Consider the following 16,943-nt stretch of genomic DNA (forward strand, 5'->3'; position numbering starts at 1 on the left):
CCTCAATATTAATTCATGTTAAAATAATATCACCAAGTTGATTTTGGATTAAGTTTGAAGAATTAGACTGTGTATCTCCCAAGCTTAGATGCCAAACTGAGGATAATCTGTCTCTAAGAAGCCATAGGCCCGACCCCCTCTGAGAAATCCAGCCCTTTTGCCCTGCTCTGGCTTTGCAAAGGGTCCAGAAAGCAGCCAGACCTCTCAGGCTGCACATCTCAGGTGCAGAGCTGATCACACCGGGAACAGAGGTGACCGCGGTTGACTCCCACATCGGGCTCCCTCCAGCCGTAGATGTGGGTGGCATCCCCGGGGCAGGCCAGCGGCTGCCTGGCTAGTTTCAGACCCGCTGGTGGACAGCTCTAAATCACACGTCCTCCCTCAGCTTTGCTATTTTCCACGTCCAGGTGAACCGATGTAAAAACAGAATCCAGATCCTGCAAAAACATCCCTCACATAGTATCTCCTATTAAAAGTATACGTTTACCCCAAATTTTTTCCAAGTGTTTTATCTTGAAATAAGGCTACTTGCTTTTACTGCTTTCCCAAGGACCTTTCTTCACAACTTGTGTTTGTAGTTGTTTGCAGTGAATGTATACCTGCAGAAAATAAATAAATGCTATATTCAGCTTTGAAAACTACATGGCAAGTTACTGTATTTCATTATTATATTAAAAAATCTATTTCCATCAATTGCGGGAAAAATTTCAGAGATCTCAGAGATGAGCATTAGCTTGGAGCAAAGAAAGAGCTTTTAATTAAGAACTGCAAGTTTTTACTCAGATTATAGAAAATAATAGGCTTTTCTGTTAGAAGTTTTTGTGAAATGTGTTGCTCCACTTCTACTTTCTGACTGCACTTTCTAGTTATTGCCACAAAAGACAGCCTTTTCAGCATTACTTTTATAAAACAGTAGAAAATTCTTTGAACACTGGTATGACGAGTGCTTCCTTTCTGAAAATATTTGGTATAATCCACAAAATCTAAGTAGTTAGCTGCGAAACTGAAAATACCCATTTAAGACCTCTCACTGCCATCTGCTACACTCAGTTTTCGTTTGGCGCCATGTGCGTATTAATGAAATGATTGCATCAGATTATATCTTTTATTCATAAAATCATCTAGGTCAGCTGCCTCCACCTCCGCTTTCTCTCTCATTAAACGAACATCTGTGTGTGTGTTGTCCCCTCAGTGTGTGAGCACAATCTTATATGTGTGTCTTAAAAAAAAGAAATCCTTTTCTGTGCTTTTTCTTAAATGAAATTTCTTCAAAAGATAGAGCTTATTTTCACACCTCACCCCAGAGAGTGCATTTTTCCTACAGTTTAAAGGGTAAAGACTTCCTAAAAGGTACAAGACCTGGATGCACTTATGACCCTTGTCCTTCACAAGAGAAAGCAACAATTCAAGAGCACTCTGGCATTTTGCTGCTAAGAGAAAGGCAGCATGTTCTTCACATCCAGTCAACAGCGTTTGCATCAAAACTGTAACCGACGGAGCAAGCGTTCCTGCTCCTTCTCGCGCGAGTGGCCTGCAGCCTGCGTTCGTACACTTCATGCTTGACAACAGTGAGGCATCGGGCTCACAGGGTCCAGGGCTTCGTGTAATGCATAAACGGACCAAAAAAAAAAATCTAGTTACAGAATATTTTATGCTTTGACAGACAAACTCACTGAGGTTTTGTGGAAGCTTTATCACTGTTCACAAGGGACTTCTCATGAACAAATTAACAGCTCGAGTCAATTTCCTTAGAAATAATTTGGACATATAATATTGAATCACAGCTGCATTTACTTCTGGCACATATATAGCTTCCAGTACAGCAGGGTCTGTGCTCCTTGCAAACTAATGAGAGTAAACTCCAATTTGTCTGGCTGCAGCCAGAAGGAAAACTTCATTGAAAACTTCGTCCTTATGAATTGGCAGGTTCTGGAAGGAAGCACTGAAGAAGTAACAAAGTCTGGGGGGTAAATCGTCAGCTGCCAGTGTCCTGATTTTCTCTTCTTTCTCTCACCAGTGTCAAAAGAGCATTCACATTCTGCTAAAGCACCCATTAATATAGCTTCATGGATTGTGACGGATTTGTATTTGCTACTATTATACAGAGTAGGTGTTAATTTGTGAGCCAATCTAATGTGGATTCCCACTACATTAAGGTTCCGTACTCACCGGAGGAAGAGAGCCTTTCAAAAATGCTTTGGACACAGACTAGCCTGAGAGATTCTAGACCATCACATTTAGTGGCTACGATGCTCATTGTAAAGATACAGAGAAATATGCACATACTAATGTAATAATAAATTCAATATGGGAATGAAAACTATCTTTCACGGATAAAAATTGATTTTTTCCTAGAGTCTACTCTTTCAAAGATGCATAGTCAGAAAGACATGCCGCACTATGTGACTGATTATTGTACAGTAAAATACCAGCCAATTGCACAGCCGCTGTGCCAAAACTGATACAGAACATTGGCTTCACTCAGTTTGGCAAACCTTATATTCCTCTTTTCTTTATGAATCAAAAGGAGTTATAATTGGTAATCACAAGAAACTAAACTTTACTTTTAATTTACATTATAATACCTCAGTCCCACTCTAGTGTATATGGTACTAACAGAAATTCCCACTGATTAGTGCAGCCAGAGTTGAAAAACCTTTAAGATATGATTTACCTCAGAATATTTTAAAATCTCTAATGGCAAAATACTAATGATGAAAAAGTTAGCGAGAGTTTCAAAATACTCAGAATAGCAAAAAAATACGATCAAATAATAAGGACAGATCCTGTTTATTGTAACTCTAAGTAGCATTTTGAGGCTTTTCTTTCCCACAGGAAAAAGTATCATTATTTATGAGAAACCATTCTTCAGTATTTCAGTATGAATGTGCTCATATGAAGCACTTTTTTTTTTTCCAGACCTACTGCATGGCTTTGCCTTGTCTGCATTTGTCTTCATCCACAAGCTGAATCTCTGCCCTCCCAGCTGCTCTCGATCCAGTGACGTGACTTCTGGCAGAACTGCTCGCCTTCGCTGCGACTGGTTCACCACCACGTGTCTTCAGCATTCCTGGCGCCCCTCGGTCCCTTCCCCTCCCTCCCCGTCTCACCAGTTTCGGAAGAGAATCCCCATTACATCAGAGCACCCCTTTGGAGGAGGCTGGGCTGAAACAGGCCCTTGAAATAAGTAGGGCAGTGCAATGATATTGATTTGAAAGTAAACTACTTTAGTGAATGGGAGTGAAAAGCAGGAGCACAGTAAGAAATGCAGAGGTTTTTTAATCCTTCTGTCATTCAAAGATTCCACAGTTACAATAAAAAGGGGATAAAAATATTTGATATGCAATCTATTATACACATATAGTATGTGCATGCACACGCACGCACATGCATATGTGCATAAATGCATGTGTAAGTGTGTGTGTTATAGAGTCTATTTGCATGATGGACTTGTCCAGAAAAAAAAAAAAAAAAAAGGAAGTAATGTTTAATGGATAATTCTGTAGGAATCCCTAGCCTATAGGATTGTGTGAGACAATTTAAAAGGCACATGTGGGGACAATATAATTAAATTCCATATGATTTTAGATTTGTTCACAAGTAAGGCCGTAGGTAAAAGCTATCGAGTTATGCTTTCACTGACTTAGGTGTGTTGGATTAGGATTATATAGTAGTGGGTTTGAGAAAAGAATATCCGATGTATTCTCCAGAGTTTACTCACAGAGTATTTAAAATTATTGTCTTCAAATGAATTTTAATTTTATAAAAGATTCAAAAGTGTCAATTCTTTGCTCTAGATTGTCTATAAATCTCTACAGTTTCATGGGAAAGCACTGACTGGTAGACCCATGCACATCTGGAATTTCACAGGTGGTGATTTAAATTAGCGATTTTGTCAGTTCCACAACTGTTACTAGCAAACAGCATCTGCTCAGTTCTGAGGAGCATATTTTGTTTTTGAAAGACCATTTGTTATCCTTTCCTAAGCAAAGAGTTTTCCACGATGTGTAAATTTTTGTAATGTTTCTGTTCCAAATGGAGCAAAAACAAATTTAGAAATCAAAACTTTCTCTGAATCAAAAATACTGAGTTTTATAAAGTTGTGGTTATGATGTTCTCTTTCTTTTATCCCACAGAAAATTGAAATGGTATGTATTGATTTTGCAGTAATCTTTATGTTGTGAAGTGTCAGTTAGACGAGGGGACAGTGAGGTGGATTGAGAACCGGCTGAAAGGCAGAGCTCAGAGGGTCGTCATCAGTGGCGTGGAGTCCAGTTGGAGACCTGTGGCTAGTGGCGTCCCCCAGGGCTCAGTACTGGGTCCCATCCTGTTCAACTTCTTCACCAATGACCTGGATGAGGGGACAGAGTGCCTCCTCAGCAAGTTTGCCGATGATACCAAGCTGAGAGGAGTGGTTGACACACCTGAGGGCTGTGCTGCCATCCAGAGAGACCTGGACAGGCTGGAGAGCTGGGCGGAGAGGAACCTCCTGAGGTTCAACAAGGGCAAGTGCAGAGTCCTGCACCTAGGGAGGAATAACCCCAGGCACCAGTACAAGCTGGGGGCTGACCTTCTCTGAGCAGCTCAGCAGAGAAGGACATGGGAGTGCTGGTGGATGACAAGTTGACCATGAGCCAGCAATGTGCCCTTGTGGCCAAGACAGCCAATGGTCTCCTGGGGAGCATTGGGAAGAGTGTTGCCAGCAGGTCGAGGGAGGTGATCCTGCCCCTCTGCTCAGCCCTGGGGAGGCCTCATCTCGAGTACTGTGCCCAGTTCTGGGCTCCCCAGTACAAGAGAGACATGGTGCTACTGCAGAGAGTCCAGCGTAGGGCTACAAAGATGATCAGAGGGCTGGAGCATCTGCCCTACGAGGAACGGCTGTGAGAGCTGGGCCTCTTCAGCCTGGGGAAAAGACTGAGGGGGGATCTGATCAATGTGTACAAGCACCTGAAGGGTGTCAAGGGGACGGGGACAAACTCTTTTCCGTTGTCCCATGTGACAGGACAAGAGACAATGGCAGAAATTGAAGCACAGGAAGTTCTGCCGGACCGTGAGGGGGAATTTCTTCCCTGTGAGAGTGACAGAGCACTGGACTAGGTTGCCCAGAGAGGTTGTGGAGTCTCCTTCTCTGGAGATCTTCAAGGCCCACCTGGATGCAACCCTGTCTACCATGCTCTAGGTGACCCTGCTGAGCGGGGAGGTTGGACTAGATGATCTCCAGAGGTCCCTTCCAGCCTTACTGATTCTATGAAATCTTTGATTCACAATTATGTTTTTCAGAATCTGTCAGAGACCATATATTTTTGACTACGCTGCAGAACAGTTCTGACATAAGCAAGAGGGAAAAATAAATTCATTCATTAATAAAACTTCACAGAACACACACAATTGTGCATTATTTATTTCTGTGCTTTTCCTAAAGAAATTCAGTACTATGCATAATGTTGCTGTGGTACTGGAAATTACACTTCATTTTTCTAGTTAACAGAGAAACCCACATAATTTCTCACATAGGTCACAGTTGCTCTAGGGCTACACTGCTTTACACACATTCCATGCAAATCTGTCCTCATTTTTAGCTAGTTACTTACTTTACATTTTAGATTTAGAAATTCTGCTGTGCGGATGGTTGCAATCCTTTTCCCACTTTTCTGTACCAAAGTGGGGGCTGTTTTCCTATTCCGAGCTTAACATAAGGTTATATTTGATACCTTGCTCCATAATCTAATCTTTGCTTCTTGATCTGTGTCTGTCTCGGGAAATTTCACAAATATTGAGTCTGCCCTACTGAGTGGGAAACAGAGCAGGCAAAGAGATTCCTTCCTCTGCTCTGCCCACATGTCCGGTAGGTCTCTCCTCGGAGGCCCTGACCTGCCCTGATCCGGGCAGAACGGTCCCTGCGGTGGTGCCAGCCAGCTCTTGCAATAATTCCTGGGAACCATTTCTGCTTGTGCTTGGCCAGCTCCACATCTAGCTAAAAATCAAAGGAGAAACTGGAAGAGCCCATTACCCATCTCTCCAGATTCAGCACCTAAAGCAGATCCTGAACCATAGGATCTTTCACTTAAGTGAAACTTAAGTGAAGTCAACTGAACTTTAAAAGGCACAGTAGTGTGAGAACAGTGTAATAAGCTTACAGTTACATGCAAGAGGTAAGTATTTTCTGTGTACGTTCTTATCAAGTATTATTTCATATCTATTCATTAATAAGATGTGCTACAAATATGACACTGAGCTTTAGCTTCATTTTCTGTGTTCCAGGGTTTTAACGCCTCTTGCATTTGTGCATCTGTATCTGCTTGGTGTACAATTAAAAAAAAAAAAAAGAAGAAAGAAAAAAGCTTTTCTTCAGTCACCTCCTCCAGAAGATCTCTATTGTGCACACAACTTCCTCAAGGTAGAATTGCTCCCCTTGTTCAAACTAATAAGGTGGCCACACTTCCCAGTGTGGGTCAGAAAGCCGCCCTTTCCCCATCCCGATGATGCCACTTGCTGTCACTTTCCTTGTTCAGCACAGGGCTGTGATGGGACCCAGATTTTCTCGTGGAGGCTTCACAGAATTGCTGCGTGGACAGCTTGTCTCATCCCATAGGCTTCACTCTGCCTAAAAAGAGGAAACGGGTTGCAGCGAGCCAACACAGCAGAAGGACCAGGGCGTCAGCGGGGAGTCCTGCTGGCAGATACGCCGTGCGCGAGCCCTGCACAGCCTCGAGCGAGCGAGCGCATTTACCTTCAGAGTCAGAAACCGGTTCAGCTTCCAGCCCTGGTGTGAACCGTGTGGAGTCCGGGGGCTGAATTTTAAGGCAGGCGCAAGGGAGATCCTAACTATAAGAAGCGAGGGCAGCTGCTCGAATTTGTTTTCAGTCAATCAGTATTGACTAGTCTGATCTGGGCATCAGATTAAATAATTGCTCTGTCATGAAACACTTGCCTTGCGGATATCTGGGCTGGCCCCAGGTTCTTTCTTGAGCTTTACACCTACAGTTAAAATAGGTGAAGATAAATTATTTCCCCCACCATTTCCAGACAGTGATTTTAAGGCCTCATATTGAGACACAGATATCCAGTGTTTTCTAAAAATACGGAGAACACTTCTGATGCTGAGGAAATGAAATCAGTGGGTTTCCAGCCCTGATTTTGCTGTGTAAGTATATCCATCCTATAGTTTCTTTGGACAAAAAACGGGAAGTGACTTCAAATATTAGTTTATAAGCACTTTATCTGTTAACATGTCAATAAGTAATATGTCAGTAAGATGTGGATATTACGTGGATATATATGTGTGGATTAATCACCTGATTCATTTACCAGCATTCTTTAATACATTTCATTATTTCATGTACTTTCTCTGAAACACATTTAGGGCAGAGATTATTTTAAAAGGGGAAAAAGCTTACAGGAAAGCTAGTGTAGAGAGAAAAAAAAATGACAGTCAATTCCCCACAGGGCTTTAATAAATATTTGTGAAGCATAGTTAGTTAAATTACAGCAGCCAGTTATCAAAGTCCAGTGTCATGCTACCTGAAATGTCAGTGCTAAATGTTCCTTGAGCTTGAAGGCAACAAATATGGCAAATATGAAAGTGTGAGATGCAAATATGACTGCCACAAAGACAAACAAGGCATGAGAGAAAACATGAGCTCAAAGAAAGATCAATTAATTCAAAAAACACCAACTAGACAGATGGATGAGTCATCCAGACCATGCAGACAGCGTTCCCATTGAATGCATTTAATCCAGCATGTTTCATTGTGAAAAGACGACGTGGTTGACAAGCTGGACTAAATTCGGTGGCAAGTCTCTTATCTGTGCCACGATTACAGAAACGTCTTCAAGCAGAGACCAGGAACAGGGTTTTCCCCTTTTTATAAGATTTCTCCTCATAGGATCATCCCTTCCCAAATCAACTAATGTGGATTTCTTCAGCTTTTCAGGGATGTTGGAAAAAAAGATGTATAGTGTATAGTAAGACATTATCTTGGACACATGGTAAATAAGTGCTATCCTTCCTTTTCACTGGGGGGGGGGGGTTTGGTCAGATAAATACATCAATTGGAACCAAATAATTAAATAAAAAATATTTAATTGTTCTCTTATCTGGCTGCAGGAAAAAGAGTCTTTCCAGAACTAGGAAGTTCTTATATACTTTTAGCACTGGATTGAAATGAGGGGCCAGCAGTGCTGATATCAAAACTAACTCTGAGGGAAATGAAGTGCACTGCTACAAAGGCTATAAATAGCTTGCTAAGATATTTTTATTTTTAATTAAGTACAAATAGAAAAAAAATGAAACATACTATATATAGAAAAAGCAAAATTAAAATAGAACATTACTAAAATTCACTCCTATGAGCACCTAGCATTGTATTCTTGCTTAACAGAATACAAAAGTTTTTTCTATATTTGTTATCTAGAATAAAGATGATATTTTCATTTCAGAAAATAGAAGTTGAAAAGTACACTCAGAAGTATACAGTTATATTTAATATGACACATAAAACCTCCAGCATTTTGGTGGGTGTAATAAACAATTCAGAAGTTGCACATGCCAGCAGTTATGCTAACTCTCAGTGCCTGCAGCAGGTTGCACTAGAATCTAGCCCAAGACATGCAATTAAAAAAAAAATCCATACTGAGTAATATAAGTGCTCTTGTGCAAAAAACAAAATTAGAGAACATCTCCACTTGACTCTTCTCCGACCCTACATTTAATGGTTAATTAGAAGCATGCACAGGAGATTTACAACATGGGAAGAAAAAAATACATATATTCAGAAAAAACAGCCATGCCCTCACCGGATTTTGGCAGTCCTAGTATCATTGCCTTCAAAACAAGAGCAGTATTCAGAATTATCCAAGCCGAGAATTTGGCCCTTAGATTTTGTTGTGATCCTAAGAGTGTGGTGGAGCATTTCACCTTTAAGTTGTGCCTGAATTTCTAGTCCTCCAAAAGTAGTATTTATTGAAGCAAAACACATTCCACTCTTCAAAAGAATTTTTAAAATGTCAGCCTGCCTATGATTTGGGGAAAATTTAAATGATTATAGAAACGACTGAAGTCGGCCACAATCCCCTCTTTCCCTAGTATACTTCCCTCCATTGCTTTCCCCATGTGGATTAGAGGTGTGGAAATAGCAGGGAATTTTAAGGAGAATGCCAAGTGAATGTGAAGCATTCATATTTAGGATTAAGAGGGGAAAACCATTGGTAATACACAAGTTTTAGCCACAGCCCAGGAATTTCATTACACACTCTTCAGTGCCCTCTGCAGCATCCAGACGCACTCACAGTAGGCGAGAACTTAAAAGCTAGTGAAAGCCCCAACCTCAGCAGCTCATGGCAGGGAAGGTGGCAAACGCTGGGGTTGGGTCTGTCCAGCAGGGACAGTATCTCCCCAAGGATCATGTCCCCAAAACCCCGTTTGCCTGTGCGAGTGATACGACCTGGTCTGTTTTCTATTAGCTCTTGGACACCCAGACTCTGATGGGGTCTTCACTGCTCCAGAGGCTGCAAACGCGCAGACAGAAATATTTACTCTACTAAAGAGTTCTCAGGCTAAATGGACAAGATAAAGGATAAGAAAGGCACAAGAAGCTCGCTCCTTTTCCGTGCGAGAAGCTCCCTGCCGGTAGCTGCCTGCAGTGCATTGCCAAACGTAGAGCGCTGCGCGTTCGGTAAGGCACCACCAGCACTTTGCCATTTTTGCACAGCAGTATTTATCTGTTCTGTGCTATTTGCCTCTATACTTAGATTAGGGAATGCCACAAATACCGTGGTAAATTTAACTACTGCGAGTGATAAATGTCAAGCTTTTAATAGCACCCACCGCCTCCTTGTCACCGCACGACCCTATTTGGAGTTTGCACAATGGCCATCTCTGCACTACTGCTCGGAAAAGGAGGAGGGGTTTTAGCACTTTAATTCACATTTTTTTTCTACTTTGATATTTTATATAGTGGACATGAATAGACCCGGCAAAGCTGTATATCTTCTGACAGAAACAAGCATCTGATCATTTCTTATGTTGTCTGTTTACAAAAATAAGCTCTGAAAATAATTTCCCTTTTCTACCAGCTATCGGCACAATGGGCAGAATTCACGATCTCAGCTGAAATGATGGAGAAGAAACACATTTTTCCATCCACTTAATGACAGTGGATGAGATCATGTTTGATCAGAAAGACTACAAAGCTGTCGCTGCAACCTTTAAAATACTGCATGTTACACCAGACACTGCAAACTTACTCTCTACATGACTTTTTACACTTCTAGCAGTAAGTACTGCATTCAGGCTATGTCTGAGGAACATACTTCTATGGCACTTTGTCTGAAGGTTATAATAAAGAAAAAGTATTCCATATTATCATTAAAATACTTCAATTCTGGTCTTTTCTCAAAATCCCGAAGTTCTGAAGTTTTTGCTTGAGCAGAAAACTAAAACAGGAATTAAATACTGTATTAGAAACTAGGCTACAAAATGTCCACAATTTAGTTATAGTCAGACATCTCAGTGATGTTCTGGCGTGAAATATTTGTCTTTCAATTTTCAACTATGCTAGCTTTCCAGAGGGGATACTCGTATCCTGTGTCATACAGCCATGGACTCTGAAATTCATTAGCATGTCATAAACACTCTTCTGTTACAAAATTAAAGACAAGTCTTAGGGCAAATATTTGTAAATGCATATATATATATATATTTATATGTATATATACATAAAAAATGTATGTATGTGTATATACACACACACACACATATATATATAAATAAAAATAATATATATATATAAAAATATGTGTGTGTGTGTGTGCATGGATATATATATATATATATATATATATATATATATATAATACAGCAAATACATTAGAGAACCCAGAACAGACTATCACCAAAAATAATCTCTCATTTTCCCATATACAGTGAAATTATCAGCACTACCTAATGCTTTTTCAAAGTTTAGCTGCCAAAATATACAGGCAAAAGATCAAAAGCTACTGCATTACTGCAGTTCGTATGGTCACACACAGAGCAGAGCGACATGGGAGAGCCCTAATGCAACTAAAAAATAATCTGAAATCACTCGCACACTAGTAAGATAAGTAAGTCATAAAACCATTTCTGTAAACCTGTTCACCACATATTAAAAGTTTTGCTTTTTATAATACAAGAAGTTAGAATTTAAAGGTATAGCTGGGCAACTGGTAATGTCTCATTGTAATCGATCATGACATTTAGTAAGCCTTAATACATATTAAGTTCCTACTGTATACCCATTCCCACAAACTGGTGATTTTTTTAATATACATCAAAAAAAAAAAAAAAAAAAAAAAAAAAAAAAAACTAAGCATTTGTAAGACTCTAATGACAGACTAAATTTCTCACAACTTACACTCCTCCTAAGAAACATTTTCTAGATTTCAATGATCTCAGAAAACAATTTGTTAATTTTATTTCTCCATATTTTAAGTTTTGCATCCTCTTTTACAAGATACATAGCTTTTTGAGAGTCAAAGATATTAAAATACACAACAAGAGAAACTGCCTTTCAAGTACTTGCATTATGGAGTATTATAACTCCCTTATTGCAGGAGTTATTGGCCTGTATCACAGTTAAAAGAATAATATGATCCTATATATTTTGTATTGTTTATATCATCAAGAATAAAGGAGGAAATATAAAAACTGTGTATAAACACAGGCTATCTGCTATAAGTTCAGTATATTAACTATAAAAGAAACAGTACAATAATAAAGTTGAATTCATAACTAGTGCTGAACCAGTAATTCAATTTCTTTATATTAATTTAGATCATCAATTATGCAAATTGTCAGATTAATATAGCACATAATGAAGTCGTAAACTTAACACAAGAAAGCTGTTCCTGTTAAAGCTGTAATAGAAAATTGAGGAGGATATGATTCCCTTTAATCTTCAACCTCAACTATAGTTACAGGCAGAAAAATGATCTTGATTTAACTGATGAAAAGCAAGTTTAGCTTCTAGATGTAGTCCCTGACAAGGAGGGATTGCCTATTGTAGAGGATTAAAAAAAAGACTAAAAGTAGACAATTTTCTTGCTTAAGACTGACATATTCTCATTCTAACTTTGAATTTTAATAAAAATAGAGACCTGGCTTTTGAAGATAAAAGTCTGTCTCCTGGAAATATTTTTTAAGGAAAATAAAAAAAGAACTTGTGTGAAATTCAGTGCCAAAACTCATCTTCTACACAGGCATGAGGATATGTCTCACTCCCCCTAAACTTCTCCTTCTCTTGATTGCAATCTTATTCTAAAATCCCTGAACTCCCGGGTGCTGCGGGAGATCTTTCCACACCGCCTGTCGCAGTAATTTGTGGTTCCCAGGCCCCTTCCTCCTCGACCTTCTGCGTGGTGCCTTCGTGCCAAGCTCACAAGGCATTTGTTTGGGATCCGCTGGAAAGCAAGCTAGCGCCGTCCTCACTGTCATTGGGCCATATTCTTTCTTGGGATCTACACTAAAAAGGCTCAGAGATTCAAAACTAATCTTTGCAGTCTTCCATACTGCTTTGATACCTAGATTTTATCGGGTACCTTCCCAGCCTGACTATATTGTTTACACATCAGGTAAATTCATGCCAAATCCATGTCAGTATAGCTCTACACCCTCCCACATCCACTTTTCCCCTACATATCTACATATGTTGTCTGACAAAAAAAAGGTAAAATATATTTCTAAAATTTGGAGAGAATTTGCTCTCCTCTAAGATACTCCATATTTGGTAGACCTAAGATTATTACTGAATTTGCTAAATTATTGCTTTAGAGTGAAAACCAAGATTGCTACCAGGTACATTAACTTTGGCTAATGTCTGCTGCATTCATTTCCTGCAGCATTATTCACATAGGACAGCCTAATCACACACTCGGGCTATCCTTTAATTCCAGAGCAGCATAATAAGCTTTTTCCAACAGTCAACATTTCTGTATGCCGAGTTTGCAAATTTCAGGAATCATGGTCATCCTCAGGAGAAAATGCAAAGATAATTGGGGATATGTTAACTGCCCGAACTGCTTCTTTCTTGAGTATAATGAGTGAGATTTACTAATCACTTTGCAAATGACTCTTTTGTTCCTTTATCTTTTGTCTTGTTAATGACAGAGGCTTCCGCCACCAGATGCTTCAGGGTGTAACTGGGTTGAGCTGTTCCTAGAAGAAAGCAATAATCTTTTTCTATCTGGGGCCTGGTATTCAGTTTATCCAATCATCAGAGAAGAGGTTTTCTCTGTTTTGTCTATTTTCATATTATTATTGTGGGTTAAGCTGATTGTCACATATACTTACGGTCACCTAGCGTTCTTAAGCAAAAAGCCCTCTTATCCTACGTTGAAAAACTCTGCCAGAATTCAATTGTTCAAGCTGAAAGTTTCCATATTAGGGCTTCGCCTCAGGTGGACTTTTAAGGCTTTAGCTAAAACAGTACATCCTTTTTAGAGAAGATTAGTACAAAGTAGACAATTCCATCAAATTTAAAATGACTGTTTTGCCATTGCTCTGGAAGAGCCTTGAAGCAGTAATACAACTCCTGAAACGTCTCCGTATTTCCTGTGAAAAAAGCCGTCCGTTCAAGCAGAACTGTAGGCTTTCCAGGCTCTTAGCACATACCTGGTAGAGATGTTACAAGCTTTCTCTTCTGATCATAATTCCATCCCTCAGTGTTCCTCACGCAACATGCCCCAAGATCTACAAAGTTTTGTGTAAGATTTGTGGATCAGGCTCCAGTGGTAAAACCCTAATAACCTTGAGCCCAGAGCAGAGGTACTGGCCTGCATTGCTCTGTCTGCCAGGACAGATCGCCAGGTTTTGTCTCACCTCTTACTGATGTGTATTAGCATTTCCTAACACTTTTTAGCCCTTATTACTGAATAAAGCCTCTTCACCCAGCTTAAAAAATCAAGTCAAAATGATTTCCATGATATATTACATATACAGCAACAAGGAGCTGCTAAATCAAATAGCAGAACGCACTTCTTTTTGGTGTGCCAGGTTGAAGTTTTAGCAGGTTTCCACACTGCCTTCCAAAAACACATGTGCCAGACCTGTAAGTCTGGCCGTAATATCGAGTTTCTCCCCTCCATCCAAACGCAATCCCATCAAGAGCAAGGAAGGGTAACTACAGTCCTGTACTGTATCGTACATCCGCACCTCTGTGCCTGGGGATGATCGGCGCAGAAAGCAACAGCCTCTCGTTTTATGACAACGTTCTCATTAGCCGAGGTGTTCCAGAGCTAAAGATTGGTGGTGCACCTACAGTGCCACAAATGACCTCAGCGGAGTCTTGATACAGTTTCCCAGAGTATCTTAACTTCTGTATTCTGTATTCTTTTCTTGAAAAACCCATTTAATGACACACAAAATTTCTGCATTGTGAGAATATTAAGGTACCGATGTCAAGGCACAAAAATAAATGCCAAAATTACAGATTCTTTTTTTAAAAATGCCCTTTTCAAGCACGTATCTGCAATAATCTCACAGATTATCACATAGGTGCTCTCCAGTAAATTCCTTCATCTCATTCTACAATCCTCATTTGCCACACAAAGTGGAAGCAACTCTAATTAAGACTTCTTATAAGTGGAAATAGAGCCTGAATTGAAGGAGTGGCAGTGATTATCAGTTTTGATTACACTCTTACATAACTTTACACCCAAACTCCTCTCAAACAAACTGATGAATTGCATTATCTAAAGATCTAAAATTTTCTCAGGTTTTGTCTCCATAAATAACCGTCATACTTGCCATCCCACTGAAGGTAGCACTGCACTGAACCTATTTTATAATGGTAAAATCTGAGATTATTGCATTAAAATTAAATACGTTTGCACACACATGCTAGAAGAAGAGAGAAAGGGTCGGGCAGTGCTACTTTTTCTAACATATCCTATATGTGCTCAAGCCTGCCACACTTTTGCACAACTTTTGCTGTTCATATCCATCTCCATAAACAGTAAATTACAAAGCAAAAAGTGACTGTGGAAAGAATTTTTTTGAGTAGTCATGCAGCCGATGGCTTCCTGCAGTTTCCTCCTCATACTCACACGCTCAAGCGCGAACTCCTCATCAGACCCAGTCAGGAATCCACTGGGTTTTACTTAACATTTCCTTTGCATGCTTTTGGGCATAACATTTTGAGCTTCAATTCATTGCAACTTACATACCATATCACTCCACTAATTCGCAATAATACTTGGGATAACCTTTTTGACCAGGAAAATCTTTCAAATCAGCAAGCAAGACAAAGCAAAAAAAAGTGCAGTGAGTCTGAACAACAAAATGTAAATTGAACAAACATCATTTGAGTTTGAAAAAATAAATTTGAGTTGTTCAGAAATCTAACATTCCCATATTTTTAATGTTCTTATATTTTCAAAACATGCAGAATTTCTCCATAGCATGAACTTCAGAGTGATGCCTTCTTCCAAAACTTTCTTGAGAACGGTGGAAACTGTTGATCTCACCTTAAGAGAATCACCAACTAATCAACTTCTATTGCATTGTGAAAAGGCATTATTTGTAGAATTTCAGTAATACTGTATATGGTGTGAGGATAATTATCTTCTTTTTGTGGTTAATTTTTATTTATATTTAACAACTCCATCCATCTCCTTTCTGCTCAAGAGAAAAAACATCTAGAAATATGCTGAATATTTAAATAGTTGCATTCACGGCTGATGGTGTATAATTAGAATGGTGCCTTGGAAAACTCTTCTAATGGTAAATTAGAGACAGATACTAAAAATGTCTTTATGTATTTGATGGGTAAAATCAGCTCTGCTTAACCACAGATCACATCAAATAGCCAGTTTCAAGGTATTTTCAGAATATGAAAGGTGGAAGCAATGGAAAAAAAATTGCCTGTGCAAACTGCCAGTTGTTGTGTTTATTACTTTTGTAAATCAGCATTTGAATATAGAATTTTCACATAAATCTTAATACCTGTGTAAGTCCTCAGTTGAACATATACCTAACCATGTGCATAAGAATTGGTATCTGCCTTAAACAAATTCTTGTATCAAATTTAGTTGAAGTCTAGTATCCACGTATTTCAAATTATGATACTGTTCATTATTTTTGAGGAAGTGTCACAGGTCACTTTATACTTCATCTTTTAGTTAATCTTTTTTAAAAAAATCAAAAGAGCAAAGTTAAAGAGTCAGAGTTAGGAACAGAAAAACCCATGAAAAATAGGCAATTTTTGATTGTAGTATCTGGGTCAAATGGAAACAAAGAATAGTAAAGATTAAGAGTTAAAAAGTGCCTAAAAACATAATGAATGATGATGTGAAAGGAATTGTAAGAATATATTTATACAGCAAAAGTTTGGTTCCTGTGCATTAGTGTAATAAAGGCTTCACTTCTTTGTCCCTGGCTTTGATGAGATGGGGGAGGTGAGCAAACTGTCAGTTTGAATTAATGTTTTGTCATAAATATTTATAGCCTACAGAAAACAATTATATGACTCTTCAGGATTAAGCTAATTAGTTATAAATAGTATTCTAAACATATTAACATAGTTCTCTTTCAGATAGCTGTGCTTTCAATAAGTTGGTATTAAAATACTTGGGTTATAATTAATGCAACAGAGAAATCATTTCTAAATCCAGTGAGTGAATGCGAGAGGTTTCCTTCCACTTGTCCCACTTACTGGAGAGTAACCCTTCAGGCTACTTCTTTACAAGCCTTAATATGTGATGCTTCTTTCGTTTCAAGTTTCAGAATTAAAACTATAAATTCTTAATAACAGTAAACCATGACCTGATGCCTAAATCAATTAGGAGGACATGCATGCAGTGAAGGCACAAATGGGTTTGATGGAGCTTCCAAATCCCAGTGTGTTTGCAGGGTAATTTCTGTAATGGAAGAATACCATTTCTTTAAAAAACAAAATAAGACAAAATCA

The 16,943-nt window shown here is 39.1% G+C and overlaps 1 long non-coding RNA gene across 2 annotated transcripts; it reads right to left on the minus strand.

Moving 5' to 3' along the window:
* Positions 1-5,386: 5,386 nt before the first annotated feature.
* On the minus strand, positions 5,387-9,219 carry LOC134141212 (uncharacterized). 2 transcript variants are annotated; one of them, XR_009958557.1, is made up of 3 exons: positions 8,797-9,219; positions 6,731-6,978; positions 5,387-6,604 (listed from the first exon to the last, which is right to left on the minus strand). It is a non-coding gene; the product is annotated as an uncharacterized LOC134141212 (long non-coding RNA). The 2 variants fall into 2 exon arrangements; XR_009958558.1 differs by lacking the exon at positions 6,731-6,978.
* Positions 9,220-16,943: the final 7,724 nt, after the last annotated feature.

The sequence above is a fragment of the Rhea pennata genome, chromosome 5, assembly GCF_028389875.1.
Source record: "Rhea pennata isolate bPtePen1 chromosome 5, bPtePen1.pri, whole genome shotgun sequence".
Lineage (NCBI taxonomy): Eukaryota > Metazoa > Chordata > Aves > Rheiformes > Rheidae > Rhea > Rhea pennata.